Genomic DNA, 17193 nt, shown 5'->3' with positions numbered 1-17193 from the left:
CGTGTAAAGCCTAGATGCGCCGATAAACGATCGCAAAAGCGTCCTAAATTGGTGATCTGTGTAGCGTCGGTCATTTCCATAATGTCGGTACGAAGCTGTGTGTGAAGCCGCAGGAGCGAGGAACATCTCCTACCTGCGTCCACCGGCAATGCGGAAGGAAGGAGGTGGGCGGGATGTTTACGTCCCTCTCATCTCCGTCCCTCAGCTTCTATTGGCCGCCTACCGTGTGACGTCACTGTGACGCTGCACGACCCGCCCCCTTAGGAAGGAGGTGGGTCGCCGGCCAGAGCGACGTCGCAGAGCAGGTAAGTGCGTGTGAAGCTGCCGTAGCGATAATGTTCGCTACGGCAGCTATCACAAGATATCGCATGTGTGACGGGGCGGGTACTATTGCGCTCGGCATTGCTAGCATCGGCTAGCGATGTCGCAGCGTGCAAAGTACCCCTTAAAATGGATCCAGCAGCAATCTGGTGGCAAAAAACTTATGCATACACAACTTTTTTGTCCATTTTAAAAAAAATATTTTTGCAGGATCCGTTTTTTTTTTAACATGGGAGTCTATGAAAACCAGATTCGTTAACCCCTTCACCCCAGGCGACTTTCCGTTTTTATTTTTGGTTTTTGCTCCCCTTCTTCTGAGAGCCTTAACTTTTTTATTTTTCCATCAATCTTGCCATATAAGGGCTTGTTTTTTTGCAGGACGAGTTGTACCTTTAAATGAAACAATTAGTTTTACCATATAGTGTACTGGAAAACGGCAAAAAAAGTGCGTAAAAATTGCAAAACAAAAGTGTAATTGCACTATTGTTTATGAGGTATTTTATTCACTATATGTTAAACTGATGTGTTAGTGTGATGCCTCAGGTTAGTACGAGTTATAGATACCAAATGTATAGGTTTACTTTTATCTAAGGTGTTAAAAAAAATTCTGAACTGTTTGCACCATTTTCCGCAACCTGTGGCGTTTTCATTTTTTGGGGTATGGAGCTCAGTGATGACTTATTTTTTGCGTCTTCAGCTGATGTTTTTAATAGTGCCATTTTTGTTCAAATGCTATGTTTTGATCATCTGTTATTGCATTTTGCGCACAATTTGCGATGACCAAAAACCGTAATTTTGGCGTTTGGAATTTTTTTGCCACTACTCCGTTTACCAATCAGGTGTATTGATTTTATATTTTGATAGAGGGGGCATTTCTGAATGCGGCAATACCAAATATGTGTATATCTTTTATTTTTGTAACCATTTAATTTTCAATGGGGTGAATGGGGGGTGATGTGAACTTTTAGGTTTTTTTTAATTTTTTTTAAAACTTTTTATTTACTTTTTTAAAATTTTACTAGTCTCCCTAGGGAACTATAAGGATCAGCTGTCTGATTGCTGGTTCATTTCTGTTGATCAAAGCTGCATAGCTCTGATCAGCAGAAATGCATTGTTCCTGTTACAGTCGCTGCTCTGTCAGCTCTAACAGGAAATGCATCAGGATAGCAACATGAGTCATCACATGACATGTCATTACCATGGCAACCATCGGCTCCCCGTGATCAGATCACGGGGCCTCCGATGGCGGTGGGGAAAGGCGATTACCCTGTCGTGGCCATTTAAATTGCGCTGTCATATTTTGACAGCGTCATCCAATGGGTTAACAGGTGTGGGTGGATCGTGGATCCACCTGCACCTGTTAGCCGCACATGTCCACTATTCAAATCAGCAGACATGTGCAGACCCGGCGGTGATTACCCCTTCATGATTTAGAACATACGGGTACGTCCTCGGTCGTGAAGGGGTTAACTGATTGCTATTTATCTTCCATTTGAAACTGGTCCAGTAAGAAAAAAATGGATCCTTTACAAATTAAAGAAAAATACATGGCTAAATGGCAATCTGTTAATGGTTCCATTTTCCATAGATTTCCATGTTAAAAAAAACCCAGATCCTGTAAAAATCATTTTTTTAATATAGTACTAGAAAGTTATGTTTGCACAACGTTTTTGCTAAAGAATCTCAGCAGGACCCGTTCTAATTGATGATTAATGGACATGTGATCTTTAACATGAACTTCCAGGTAGAAAACATGCTCTGATCTGCCCCAGCTACAGTATTCATTCTGGAGCACCTGCTCCAGATGGGCATCAATAATGCACAGATTAAAGTAAAGAAAATCTTATCAATTTCCCAAGTTTCAAAATATAAAAAGAATGTAAAGAATAACAAAAAGGGGAGTTAGTAATCAATACAAAATACATTGGTACGCCATCTGACAGTATTTTTCACAACAAGATTGCCCACTCAAACTTTTTTCTTTTTCTGGACAGTTTATGGAAAAATGAGGGACAAACAATATATTTTACCGACACATTATAAATAATAATAATTATAATTTTATTCATTTATATAGCGCTATTAATTCCACAGCGCTTTACATACATTGGCAACACTGTCCCCATTGGGGCTCACAATCTAGAGTCCCTATCTGTATGTCTTTGGAGTGTGGGAGGAAACCGGAGTACCCGGAGGAAACCCACGCAAACACAGGGAGAACATACAAACTCCTTGCAGATAGTGTCCTTGGTGGGATTTGAACCCAGGACCCCAGCGCTGCAAGACTGCAGTGCTAACCACTGAGCCACCGTGCCGCCATAGTAAATTATAATGATAGTAAGTGATCCATGTCTACAGCCCATAATTACTATATGAAGACCAACTGCATTCACTATAAAATAATGCTAACTACAGCCAAAATAAAAAAAAAAAATCACAAACACCTTACTTTTTTTTATGGACAGAGCTAAAAAGTGCCTTATTTTTATACTGACAGGGAATTTCTGGACAGTTGGCAACCCAGATTCACAGGTTTCTGTATATATCAAGTGGTGGTGCTCGGTCACGATAAGGAAGATCCAATAAGGTTATTCACATAGAAGTTTATACCATACACAGCAGTCACCAAGAGCTGCTTCATTCAAGCCTTGAGGAGACGTCTGAGGATGTAAAACGATCGTTACTGTTAAATAGAGATGAGCGAACCGGTCGCGGTTCGTCTCGAGGCGGTTCGCCGACACGGAGCTCCCGTTCGAGTTCGGTTCGTCGAACGTTCGACGAACCGAACTCGAACCAATAGGCTATAATGGGAGGCAATCACAAACACATAAAAATGCATTATAAATGTACACATACAGTAAATAAACATTGCCATAACACTTACCGGTCCCCGCGATCCCTCCTGCACTCTGTCTCCTGCCGCTATTCCATCCGATGATCGCTGAATCCTCCCGGTGACCGGCACTGCCAGCAGAGAAGCAGAACCTATCGTGACGTCAAAATAGCCATGTGACCAGTCACGTGGCTATTATCTCATTGGCTACAGACTGGTCACATGACTATGACGCGTCATGTAGGACCTGCGAGTGCATCTCTCCGGTACACGGTGCACATTTGTGTATCGCCGTGTACCGGCGATATGCTCTAGCACACGGTCGACTCCCCATTCCGTTAGGGACCGGCTGACACAGCCGGTCATTAACGGAGATCACCGTTGCCATAGCAACGCAGTTAGCGGTGACGTCACCACTAACCGTGGCTCCGGGAGCACCGTTGCTATGGTAACGCGTCTGTCAGCGTTACCGCTGTTACCGCTAGCAGCACTGATCACTCACGGAGTGAAGGCTGCACGCTGCTTCCCGATTGTAGTGAGGATTGTAGTGAGGATGAGGTGCCCCAGCCCATGATGGGCTGGTGCACCTCATCCTCACTACAATCGTCACTACTACTACACTAGTGAGGATTGTAGTGAGGATGAGGTGCCCCAGCCCATGATGGGCTGGGGCACCTCATCCTCACTACAATCGTCACTACTACTACACTAGTGAGGATTGTAGTGAGGATGAGGTGCCCCAGCTCATCAAGTGATGGGCTGGGGCACCTCATCCTCACTACAATCGTCACAACTACTACACTAGTGAGGATTGTAGTGAGAATGAGGTGCCACAGCTCATCAAGGTTTATTAGGGATTTATTGGGCTGACAGGGGGTAATAAAGATGGAGTCTCTAATGTGTCTGTGTATTTATTTCTATTAAAGTATTTTTTCTCTGTTTGGTGACTTTTTTTTAACCCTTTATTGGAGATTCTTAATGGCCGGGTCAAACGTGCCTAACATTAAGAATCTCTGGCTTAATACTGGCTAGTAAAACAAAGCCAGTATTAACTCATGATTACTCAACAAGCCACCCGGCTCCAGGGCTGTTGGAAGAGTTGGATACAGCGCCAGATGATGGCGCTTCTATGAGAGCGCCATTTTCTGGGACGGCTGCGGACTGAAATTCGCAGCATAGGCGCCCAGAAACCTCGGGCTAACCTGTGCTGCGGATTCCAATCCCCAGCTGCCTAGTTGTACCTGGCTGGACACAAAAATGGGGCGAAGCCCACATCATTTGTTTTTTAATTATTTCATGAAATAAGTGAAATAATTAAAAAAAATGGGCTTCCCTATATTTTTGGTTCCCAGCCGGGTACAAATAGGCAACTGGGGGTTGGAGGCAGCCCGTGGCTGCCTGCTGTACCTGGCTAGCATACAAAAATATGGCGAAGCCCACGTCATTTTTTTGGTGGGCAAAAAACTTCTGCATACAGTCCTGGATGGAGTATGCTGAGCCTTGTAGTTCTGCAGCTGCTGTCTGCTCTTCTCCATACAGACAGACAGCAGCTGCAGAACTACAAGGCTCAGCATACTCCATCCAGGACTGTATGCAGAAGTTTTTTGCACCCTGAAAAAATTATGTGGGCTTCGCCATATTTTTGTATGCTAGCCAGGTACAGCAGGCAGGTACGGCTGCCCCCAACCCCCAGTTGCCTATTTGTACCCGTCTGGGAACCAAAAATAAAGGGAAGCCCTTTTTTTATTATTTCATGAATTTCATGAAATAATTAGAAAACAAATGACGTAGGCTTCGCCCCATTTTTGTGTCCAGCCAGGTACAACTAGGCAGCTGGGGATTGGAATCCGCAGCATAGGTTGGCCTGAGCTTTCTGGGCCCCACTGCTGCGAATTGCAGTCTGCAGCCGCCTCAGAAAATGGCATTTTCATAGAAGCGCCATCTTCTGGCGCTGTATCCAACTCTTCCAGCACCTGCCTGCTATACCTGGCTAACATACAAAAATATGGCGAAGCTCACGTCCTTTTTTTGTAGTTTTTTGGCAAAAAAAATAAAAAATGCTTCCCTGGATTTTCCATTGCCAGTGAAGGTAACACCAAGCAGTGGGGGTTAGCAGCCAGTAGCTGCTTGAATTACCCTTAGCTAGCAATACAAAAAATGCAGCGGGAGCCCATATATATTTTTTTTAATTATTTATTTAAATAACTAAAAATAAAATGGGCTTCCCTGTATTTTGATTGCTGGACATCACAGTGCTGTAAAAATAAATCTTTAAAAAAAATGACGTAGCGCTCCGCGGTATTTTTGATTCTCAGCGCAGATAAAGCAGACGGCTATGGGTTGCCACCCCCATCTGCCTGCCGTTACCTTGGTTGGCAATCAAAATACAGGGAAGCCCATTAATTTTTTCTATTTAAAAAATAGTTAAAAAAAATGACGTTGGTTCCCCCCATTTTTGATTGCCAGCTAGGGTAAAGCAGATGGCTGTAGCCTGAAAACCACAGCTGGCAGCTTTACTGTGGTTGGGGATCCAATGTGGAGGTCCCCCCAGGCTCTTTTTTTATAATTATTTTCTAAATATTAATAATTACACAAAAAAAGTAGGGTCCCCCCCAAATTGGATCACCAGCCAAGGTAAAGCGGACAGCTGTGGTCTGGTATTCTCAGGGTGGGAAGGTCCATAGTTATTGGGCCTTCACAGCCTAAAAATAGCAGGCCGCAGGCACCCCAGACGTGGCGCATCCACTAGATGCGCCAATCCTGGCGCTTCACCCCAGCTCATCCCGTGCCCTGGTGCAGTGGCAAACGGGGTAATAAATCAGGTTGATACTAGCTGTAAAGTCACCTGAGATCAAGCCCAGCAGTTTGTGATGTCATGGCGTCTATTAGATACCCAACATCATAAACTGTCAGTACTAACAAAAAAAAAATCGACAAAAGAAATGTATTTGAAAAAACAGTCCCCAAAACATTTCCTCTTTCACCAATTTATTGTAAGAAAAAAAATAAAGGGGTCCCACGACGACTCTGGACCGTCTAGAATATGGGGGGGAGACACTCAGGGAACGTATCCCCCATTTTCTAGGAGTGCGGACCCTTCATGTGAGGAGTGTGGGTGCAATGAATCTGCACTCACTCTCCCCGGGTCCACAGCAGCAGAGTCCATGTCGTAATGGTTGCTACCAAAGCTGCAATGCCCTGCTCATGAGGTAAGGGCATGCCTAATCAGGAGAACAACTGTAGAGGAAGCTCTGCTCACTGGTATATAGGTACTCAGAGGTAATAATAGATAAAATTAGTGAGTAACCTCGGCACTCTAAATCTCCCAGACTAAGTCAGTAAGTCACAACGGATAGTAATGCAAAATCACTCTTTATTGGTTCGTATTAAGAAAAAATTTTTTTTCATAAGCATATATGTTTTTGTCCAAAACAAGTTACAAATGACGTTTCGGCCTGAGCCTTCGTCAGATTGGACTTATCTGCATGTAATCCTGAAAAATGACAATAATCAGTATCACATAAGAGTGAGAGAACAATAACATAAACTCGAACAATGTAGAGGTACAATTGGGATGCAGCAAAAAATTGCAACACAGCAAGAAATGAAACACATGATACAAATGTCATAATACAGTACAAGGACAATATAGTAATGACAAATATGGGGTCAGAGTAGGCTTAGACAGCTCTGGTACGAAAGAGATGTCAATCATAAAGTAACATGTGCAGTAGGTGTAGAGCTACACTATGCATGGCAGAGCTAATGGGTAGACCGACCATAGAAAAAGAACGGAGGAAAAATGGAGAAAAAATAGAGAAAAAGTGGAGAAAAAGTGGAGAAAAAATGGAGAAAAAGTGGAGAAAAAGAAGAGAAAAAGTGGAGAAAAAGTGGAGAAAAAGTGGAGAAAAAAATGGAGAAAAAGTGGAGAAAAAGTGGAGAAAAAGTGGAGGAAAAATGGAGAAAAAGTGGAGAAAAAGTGGAGAAAAAGTGGAGAAAAAAATGTAGAAAAAGTGGAGAAATGTGGAGAAAAAGTGGAGAAAAAGTGGAGAAAAAGTGGAGAAAAAATAGAGAAAAAGCGGAGAAAAAGTGGAGAAAAAAATGGAGAAAAAGTGGAGAAAAAGTGGAGAAAAAGTGGAGGAAAAGTGGAGAAAAAGAAGAGAAAAAGTGGAGAAAAAGTGGAGAAAAAGTGGAGAAAAAGTGGAGAAAAAATGGAGAAAAAGTGGAGAAAAAGTGGAGGAAAAATGGAGAAAAAGTGGAGAAAAATTGGAGAAAAAGTGTAGAAAAAGTGTAGAAAAAAGTGGAGAAAAACCTAAGAAAAAATGGAGAAATAGTGGAGAAAAAAATGGAGAAAAAATGGAGAAAAAGTGGAGAAAAAGTGGAGAAAAAAGTGGAGAAAAAAGTGGAGAAAAAGTGGAGAAAAAAGTGGAGAAAAAGTGGAGAAAAAGTGGAGAAAAAGTGGAGAAAAAAATGGAGAAAAAGTGGAGAAAAAAGTGGAGAAAAAGTGGAGAAAAAGTGGAGAAAAAGTGGAGAAAAAGTGGAGGAAAAAATGTAGAAAAAGTGGAGAAAAAGTGGAGAAAAAAATGGAGAAATAATGGAGACAAAGTGGAGACAAAGTGGAGAAAAAGTGGAGAAAAATAAGAGAAAAATAAGAGAAAAAGTGGAGAAAAAGTGGAGAAAAAGTGGAGAAAAAGTGGAGAAAAAGTGGAGGAAAAATGGAGAAAAAGTGGAGAAAAAGTGGAGAAAAAGTGGAGAAAAAGTGGAGAAAAAATGGAGAAATAGTGGAGAAAAAAATGGAGAAAAAGTGGAGAAAAAAGTGGAGAAAAAGTGGAGTAAAAAGTGGAGAAAAAGTTGAGAAAAAATGGAGAAATAGTGGAGAAAAAATGGAGAAAAAGTGAAAAAAAAGTGGAGAAAAAATGGAGAAAAAGTGGAGAAAAAGTGGAGACAAAGTGTAGAAAAAGTGTAGAAAAAGTGGAGAAAAAGTGTAGAAAAAATGTAGAAAAAGTGGAGAAAAAGTGGAGAAAAAGTGGAGAAAAAATGGAGAAAAAGTGGAGAAAAAGTGCAGAAAAAGTGGAGAAAAAATGTAGAAAAAGTGGAGAAAAAGTGGAGAAAAAAATGGAGAAAAAAATGGAGAAAAAAATGGAGAAAAAGTGGAGAAAAAGTGGAGAAAAAGTGGAGAAAAAGTGGAGAAAAAGTGGAGAAAAAGTGGAGAAGAAGTGGAGAAGAAGTGGAGAAGAAGTCGAGAAGAAGTGTTTGTTCATGCCAGATGGGAGATAAATAATTTTTTACCGGCGCTGTCATTTACTGTAACGTGATCATCGCTGTACGGTGTATACCTGTGATCACGTGAGCGGGGACCGGAAAAACCGTCCTGAATCATGATCTCCAGGGTCTCAGCTAGCCCTGAAACCCCGGAGATTTTCTGACGCCGGGGGGCGTCATTCACTTATTTCTGCCTGCTGTTTATAAACGGCAGATCAGAATAAGGCTACATTAACACGACCGATCCATTTTTGCGGTCTGCAAAAAACAGTCCGTTTTTTTTCACGGGTGCATCCGTGTGGCATCTGTTTCCGTTTCATAGATGGTCCGTATGTCATCTGTTTGTCATCCGTGTGCCTTCCGCTTTTTTTGTGTACTGCAAAAAAACTGAAGGAGGGTAAATGCATAAATTTACCCAGGATCCATAGCTTCATCCTACATGAGGCGGTCACATGTTCACTCCAGTGCCATTTTCTACTGCTTTTCACAGCGTAGAGCGCTCTGGTGATTTTCTTGTGCTTGTGCACTTCATATCAGTCTTTTCTGTCATTATAATGGCAGAAAGACACATAATGTCCCACTCTCCTGCATTTTGTAATTTTGCACCCTTTGGTGCCTTTCATGTGGCACTAAGGGGTGCTTAGCTTTGTATTTAGCCAAAAAAATGAAAAAAAAAAAAATGACGTAGGGTTCCCCCTAGTTTTGTAGCCAGCTAGGGTAAAGCAGACGGCTGCAGCCTGCAGACCACAGCTGGCAACCTCACCTTGGCTGGTAATCCAAAACTGAGGGCACCCCACGCTGTTATTTTAAATGAAATAAATAATTAAAAAAAAAAAACATGTAGGGGTCCCCCAAAATTGGATCACCAGCCAAGGTAAAGCAGACAGCTGGGGCCTGATATTCTCAGACTAGGGAGGTCCATGGTTATTGGACTCTCCCCAGCCTAAAAATAGCAGGCCGCAGCCGCCCCAGAAGTGGCGCATCCATTAGATGCGCCAATCCTGGTGCTTCGCCCCAGCTCATCCCGCGCCCTGGTGCGGTGGCAAACGGGGTAATATGTGGGGTTAATACCAGATGTGTAATGTCACCTGGCATCAAGCCCTGGGGTTGGTGAGGTCAGGCGTCTATCAGATACCCGACATCACCAACCCAGTCAGTAATAAAAAAAATAGACGACAAACACATTTTTATTTGAAAAAACACTCCCCAAAACATTCCCTCTTTAACCAATTTATTAGAAAGAAAAACAAATCCAGGTCTGGTGTAATCCAAGGGGTTGCCATGACGATCCAGACTGTCCCAGTCAATGAAGAGCAGAATGTTCCCCATTGGCTGGGAGAGCAATGCAGTGACCTGAACTAACATCAATGGGTCAGCCCAGGTCACTGCAGGGGATGACAAGTGCTGCTGTCAGCGAGGTACATTACCTGCGCTGATCTCCAGCACACTGACAACACCTGTCACTGAGTTCAATGACCGCCGCCTTCACAGCCAAGCATCGCGAGAGGCCCGTGACGTCACCGTTAGTCAGTCTCGGGTCGGAAGCGAGAGGTGATGTGACAAGCAGCGGCCATGGAGGACAGTGACAGCGCTGAGGTCGGGATGGCGGGACTTCATCACCGCAGGTAAGCCGAGCGGGACCATGTGTGCAGAGTGTGTGTGTGTGTGTGTGTATGTATGTGTACATGCCGTGGGCAGGAGGGGGCGGAGCGAGCTGAGCGGGGAAGTGTGGGCTTCCTGCACGTAACTAGGATAAACATCGGGTTACTAACCAAAGCGCTTTGCTTGGATACCCGATGTTTATCTTGGTTACCAGCTTCTGGCAGGCTGCCAGCGATGGCTCCTGCACACTGTAGCTGTAAAAAGCCCTGCTTTTTGCTGCTAGAACCGTTCTCGAACGTATCTAGAACTATTGAGCTTTTGCAAAAAAGCTCGAGTTCTAGTTCGATCTCGAACAGCCCCCAAAATCACTCGAGCCGCGAACTGGAGAACCACGAACCGCGAACCGCGCTCAACTCTACTGTTGATCAAATGTATCCAGTAAATATAACCTGTATACAATTCATATCTAAATCATTGATATTTATGGATGAAGCAATTCCTGATCAGTGGTGTGAATATACTTCTATGTGAAGGACAACCAGAACGTTAAGGACGATTTTTCTTCTCCACTTATTCACAAATCACCTGATTCAATGACCTCAGAATGAATACTGAAGCTTAAACTAAGCATCTGAGAACACTTAGATCCCCCTATTGATTAGGCAGGCAGCACGAGCAAAAACATGGATTTAAATAATATCAAGAGTAATAACACAAACTACACAATAAACTAAACCTTGCATTATTCAACTATTCAACCAGTCCACAGAATCCCATTCAGCCACAACTGATTTTTTTTTTTATTCTTGTTTAAACGACTTATAGATATTTATGTTATACTAAAGTTTTACTATTACCCATTGAGACACTTACATTGTCCACTCTGTCGTATAGTTGTATGAATGGAGAAATGACTGATCACTAAAATTGCATTTGTTCAGCAAAGACAGTGTTGTAATACCAGCAGCCAATCTGAACTGAGTTTTTTGTCTTCATTCTGTGGTCATCATTTTATACATTTCTTTTTCTTTCTTCCTCATTTTAACTTTTTGTGGTTATATAGCTTAGCTCAATTTAATGTTTTATCCTGTTAGTTTAGCATGTTGTGATTTTCATGCTAGACACACTGATAAAATAAACTCTGGGATATAGTGGTTTATCACCAGTGGCATAACTAGACATCGATGGGCCCTGTGCAAAATTTAGACCTGCCCCCCCTCCAATGTTAGTCCGATGTATGAATATTAATATATACATTTAGAGTTCTAAACCCTTAAAGACATACAAGCTGCCCTCCTCCCATTATGCAGTAATGTCCTTCATCCTGTTCAAATGTACCCCATCCTGGGTTACTTCCTCATAAATATGTCCACCATCCTGGTATATATGCCCCCGTCCTGGTGGATATGTCCCCCATCCTGATAAATGTCCCCCATTCTTGTCCCATCTTAGTAAATATGTTCCCATCCTAATATACATGTCCCCCATCCGAATATATATGTCCCCTATCCTGGGCTCCTTCCTGTGGGCAGTACACCCCCAGGGGGCATGGGATTTCTAGAAATCCTATCCACTCTTCTTGTACTGTACAATGCAGCATTTTGGACACAGCTGAAATATGCTGCATCCAAAACGCCATGAACCCTAATCGTGGCCGTGCAGCCTAAAGATGGAAAACTTCTGCCTTACACACTGTGCTTCTCTGAGAACTGCTGATCTGTGATGGTCCATGTACTGAACACCACTGTTTGTTATGATAATCCATAAGATGTTATAGTTGCAGAACATTATAGTGAAGCCCATATAGTAATTAAAATTGACATTAGCCCGGTATCTGATGCTTTAGCAATGTGTGAAATTTTGCTTGAAATTTTTTTTTCTACTAACCGCAAATCGAATTGCAAAATGTTCAAATTTTTCTGTCATTGCACATTTCAGGAATGTTCGACTTAAACGCGATCCTCCTCAGGTTGATCTGCTCACTGGAAGACATAGACAGAAAAGGGCCCCTGTGCCAGGACAGTTTGTGGGCCCTTTTCAGTCCAAAACTCACAAAAAAAACTACGAATATGGAGAGTTATCAACTACTCTGTTCTAATATATCTCTGGCCTTTGCTAACCAGGTCGCACCGCTACTGCACTGACTACCTAGGCCTATGCTAAACCCTAAAGCATAGGAACACCAATATTTGCACTCAAACTGCAGCAAGATAGGCCAGACCATTAACTTCAATTCAGTACCAAGGTGGTTGCATTGACTTAGGGGCACTTTGCACACTACGACATTGCAAGCCGATGCTTGCGATGCCGAGCACGATAGTCCCCGCCCCCGTCGCAGCAGCGATATCTTGTGATAGCAGCAGTAGCGAACATTATCACTGCGGCAGCTTCACATGGACTCACCTGCCTTGCAACGTCGATCTGGCCGGCGACCCGCCTCCTTATTAAGGGGGCGGGTCGTGCGGCATCATAGCGACGTCACACGGCAGGCGGCCAATAGAAGCGGAGGGGCGGAGATGAGCGGGACGTAAACACCCCGCCCACCTCTGACCTTCCGCATAGCCGGCGTGAGCTGCAGGATGCAGGTAGGAGATGTTCATCGCTCCTGCGGCTTCACGCAGGAACGGGGAACAACATCGTACCTGTTGCAGTTGCGTAATTATGGAATTCCCAGACACTACACCGATGATATGATTACGATGATTTTGCGCTCGTTAATTGTATCTTCTAGGATTTACACACTACGATGTCGAGTGCGACGCCGGAGGTGCGTCACTTTCGACATGACCCCTCCGACATCGCACCTGCGATGTCGTAGTGTGCAAAGTGCCCCTTAGTGTACTTCACTTCTGATCCTGGAGCTAATTTTACCGGGTTGACTCGCTTTTAACTTGTCTCCGGCCTGTAGGTATTTGGAACAAACCACTTCGGCTCAGCTATGCGGTCCCTTGTGCTTTCTCTCACTGTCCTGCTTGGAAGTCCTCTCGCAGCCATGCACCACACTCCTTCTCTAGACCACTGATACAAATGATTTCTCCAAGTGTGATACATGTTCGTAACATGTCTCTTAACTTCCTCCTATTTCTTCTATTTTTCCACTCTTCTCTTCCTTTTACAGCCCCCGCTATAACCACCCACACAAGCTCCAGGGGATAGGGCTAGTTCAAGTACACTTAAATCGAGGGGAGCGTTGTCCCTTAAAGTCACAGTTCAATTTATTTCTTTGTAGGGGATGACTCCCTACCTTTACACTAGACAATCTTACCAACCCATAAGATAATGGTAGTTTAACTTTCCATTCTGCTAAACTGGAGATCAAAACATCTCCACTCAAACGCTAGAAAAGATAGATCTTATCTGCAGGATGCAGGATCTAGTGAAGTTAGAAAGCACTCCCCTTTTGAAAGGATCTGGTCCGACCATTGCAGTAAACCTATGTGTACACAACATTCTTTTCATGAGGAATTGGCCTTCAATTTGCTTGAAAAAAGTGCCAAAAAAGCACCCCATAAAAAGGAAAATGCTGCACAGCAATGTCAAAATGACATTGCTGACTATGTATTTCATCTTATGTTAATTCTTTGCACTGCTTCAGGTTTCAGAAACCATGAAATAGTAAAAGAAGTGACAAGCTCATTCTTTGTGCAGCTTGCTGGAAAGCTAACCACACGCTATAATACTTCATAGAACAGAGTAAGGCCTTGTTCGCACATACCTGCTGAATATTCTGCAGCGATTTGGCAGTGTATGTGCGCTTCAAATCGTGGCAGAAACACTGCGTAATGGATGCAGTTTTTCTGTAGAAAAAAAGCCGATTTCATGCGCTATGGCTGCTGCCCCCACCATACACAGAGTGGGAGCTGCATCCATAGCGCACAAATAATTGACATGCTGATTTTATGAACGCACGGATTTGAGTCAAAATTTTAGCACCCAAATCACTGTGTTCAAAAAAGCAACGTGCACACGTCTCATGCACAATCTACATAGATTGTGCATGGGATGCAGGACGCATGCATTTACGCTGCAGTGCAATACGCAGCGTAAATACATGTACGTACGCAACGTGCGCATGACCCCTAAAGGCGCCGCTGGTGGAGAGTCCGCAAGAACAACAGCAAAACTTCAGGCAATGCAGCCTCAGGAAATGACTGCCAGTGTTTCCCTGAAGTGGATTTGTAAAAAATTCAAAGGCTGTGCTGGCATCTGAAAAACGCCATGTGCACACCATAGCTACACCAAGGAGTATGGCAAGCTCAAGGTGGAGATTTTAAGAAAAAGGCTGATGGCACATTCTGTCTTTCTATTGTGAACAGGTGCAAACTGAACAAAAAATAGACAGCTGTACACTGCAGTGTTAAGATATGTGCATACCTCCCAACCGTCCCATATTCAGTGGGACTGTCCCGATTTGAGGGCTCTCTACCACAGTCCGATTGATCTCAGCTGTTGTCCCAGCTCCTCCCCTCAGTGCAGTGAATAAATTAAATCAAAATGAGCAGTGCATAAATTATATTCTCATCTATCTGGTTTCCCGGTAGGGGATAGAACGCAAGACCTTGCAAGCTCTTTGACCATAAGTAGTAGCTCTACCATTGCCAGTGCCTGCTTTGAGAGACAGGACATTTTGGTAATCTTGACCTGTATTCCAGGCAGAGAAGCCACAAGCAAATTATTCAGCTATATAAATTGATAGATAGAGAGAAAGAGGGATAGATAATAAATAGATGGATAAATAGAAAGAGGGATAGATTCCGTAATAGATAGAAAGAGGCATAGATAATAGATAGATGGATAGATAGAAAGAGAGATAGATTTATAGAGGGATAAAAGATAATAGATACATGGACAGATAGATAGATAAAAGGATGCATAGATAATAGATAAATAGATGATAGATAATTTTACTCCTATCAAACTACTATATAGAAATGAGAAAAAAATTACAAAAATATAATTTTACTTTTTCATGACGTCTCATCCACTTTGTTTGGACATTTAGTCCGTGTTCACATGTAGCGTAAATGCTGTGTTTAATTGTCCAATCAAAGTGGATGTGATTTCATGAAAAGACGCCTCAGAACACTATGGGGGTTTTTTTTTCCTCTAGAGGTTTCTATCTGTAGCTTAAAAAAATGCACGTAAAAAACTGCAGTTACTTTTTTAAGTGTAGAATCCAAGCTTTTCTGTACTATAAAAACACTAAAAAAAAGAAGAAATAATGGAGAAAAGTCAAAAAAAATGCAGCAAAAATGCAATAGTCAGAGAAGATTGTTGTTGTATAATTTGGAGCAGATCCTGCAAAAAACAATGAATTTCTGCAATGTGTGAACATGGTTTCACAGACACAAAAAAGACACATGTCATAGTGTCGCTTATATAAAGATGAGAAAGTTCTGGCTGATACAACTATGAATGAAAGAACAGTAGGGGGTGTCTGCTGAACATCCCTCACCGCCAAGTACTAAGTACTTTAGTTTAATTAATGTGTCTGAATAGTTTTCATACATTTTTCTCTTATGTACAATGTTTCTTTTGATTCTGTTTCAATTCGTTTTGAAGTGCTATGAAGACTGTTCCTTCTCAGTGACAAAATGCATAGTGGAGTTTTTTCTCTCTCTCTGAAAATGGTCCTGCGTTTTTCACTCAAATAAGCGTTTATGTTCTATTGTGTTCCCACTGATGATCTTTAACAAAGGGATATTGCTGAGAATCCAGTGAAGGCTTTTTTCTATCTTTTTTTTGCTGTACTTAGTATTCCACTTCTATGTACTGCTCACTATTAGTTGTGTTGGACATTGTATATTTTTCTGCCTATTGCTGTTGCTACTAAGCCATTTTTTTGTGATAACCTCTTTGTACACTAATCCTGTTACACAAGAGTTCCCTGATGTAGTGGGTTGAGAACTGTGTGATCCTAAGGGAATTTTAATCATCAGGAGTTGGCATATATTAGGGTTTTTGCTGGCAGCAGCCAGTGATCTATCCTATCCATTGGTGTCTTAGTTAGCAGGGCCTCTATTTGCTCAAGTCTATTCCTAACCAACTGTGTATTGTTTGCTTCTTATATCATCATCAATATATGTTGGGGGCTTTAACTATCCCTTTGGAGCTGCTCTGAGGCAAGTTAGAAATCCTTTATTCATCTTTAAGGCTAGTTAGTTTCTTAGGTGGTGATGAGGCATCTAGGTAGAGTAGACACGCTCCACTGCTTCTTCTAGTTGTGTATACATAGTCAGGGGTATGCCGACTGTTAATTTCCAACCGCTCTTGTGCTCTTTTTTTCTGGGTTTACCAGGATTTTCCTCCTGGACTCTTGGGGTAGTGGATTTTAGTCCTTGGGTTGCCTTTATCTCTGATAAGGGACGGTGGTTACCCTTGATTGGGATATTTACGGGAATGTCATACCATAACACAGAAACTTCTTCCTCATCCAAGATGAGGAGAGAGTGGTAATGGATCGGTTTATTCACTCTCTGCCAAGGCCAGTTCAAGCCAGAGTCACTCATAGAGATCCACAGAATACAAATCACCCAGTAGGCCTAGTGGAGAGATAGAGGATGGTTGGAGATTTTATGGGTGGTTAAGAGGGTCTAAAGTCACCTTTCTGGGGTTCCCAAAGATGGGCAGACACCAAAAAGAAGTGAATTAATCCACAGCTGAGTTGCTGCCGAGAGATGGGTCCAATATTATTACCTGCTAGAGGTGTCATGCCCCTCGTCATATACCCTTCTTTTGCCCCATGACCTCAGACCCAATGGACTGCCGCATAGGCTGGAACTGCTTCTACTTTGCCTTCCCTGCTTGCAGTGTGGTTCCTCATCTTGGCAAAGCGCCACAGGGTTGCCAACTGACTGGGAACAGCGCACAAGTGACTGGACTTCTAGACTCTGGGAGTTTGGTGACCTTGATAAGGGCCACGCTCTGGGGGTTTGGTGAACTTTGAAAAGGGTCACACTTTGCATGTGCTTTTTACCACAAAGGTGGTCAGGGTGAGGGGTATACATGAAGACGCTAAGAACTATGCTGTGGCCTGCGTCAACATATGTACAGAAAATGTATCAGCTTTCGTGCATGCCTATATACATTATGTACAGTTAGGTCCAGAAATATTTGGTCAGTGACACAATTTTCGCGAGTTGGGCTCTGCATGCCACCACATTGGATTTGAAATG

At 42.7% G+C, this 17193-nt stretch overlaps 1 protein-coding gene across 1 annotated transcript in view; it reads right to left on the bottom strand.

Annotated features, from left to right (window-relative positions):
- The window catches only part of LOC142287691 (interleukin-5 receptor subunit alpha-like), a 101194-nt gene extending 90286 nt beyond the window's left edge, over nt 1-10908 (bottom strand). The window contains exon 1 of the mRNA XM_075333463.1: nt 10892-10908. The gene's annotated coding sequence lies outside the window, so the exon portion shown is untranslated. The remainder of the gene's footprint in view (nt 1-10891) is intronic.
- Nucleotides 10909-17193: the final 6285 nt, after the last annotated feature.

This window comes from Anomaloglossus baeobatrachus, chromosome 2 (assembly GCF_048569485.1).
Source record: "Anomaloglossus baeobatrachus isolate aAnoBae1 chromosome 2, aAnoBae1.hap1, whole genome shotgun sequence".
Classification (NCBI taxonomy): Eukaryota; Metazoa; Chordata; class Amphibia; order Anura; family Aromobatidae; genus Anomaloglossus; species Anomaloglossus baeobatrachus.
The sequence above is the reverse complement of the archived record's forward strand: the minus strand, read 5'-3'. Positions and strand labels throughout refer to the sequence as shown.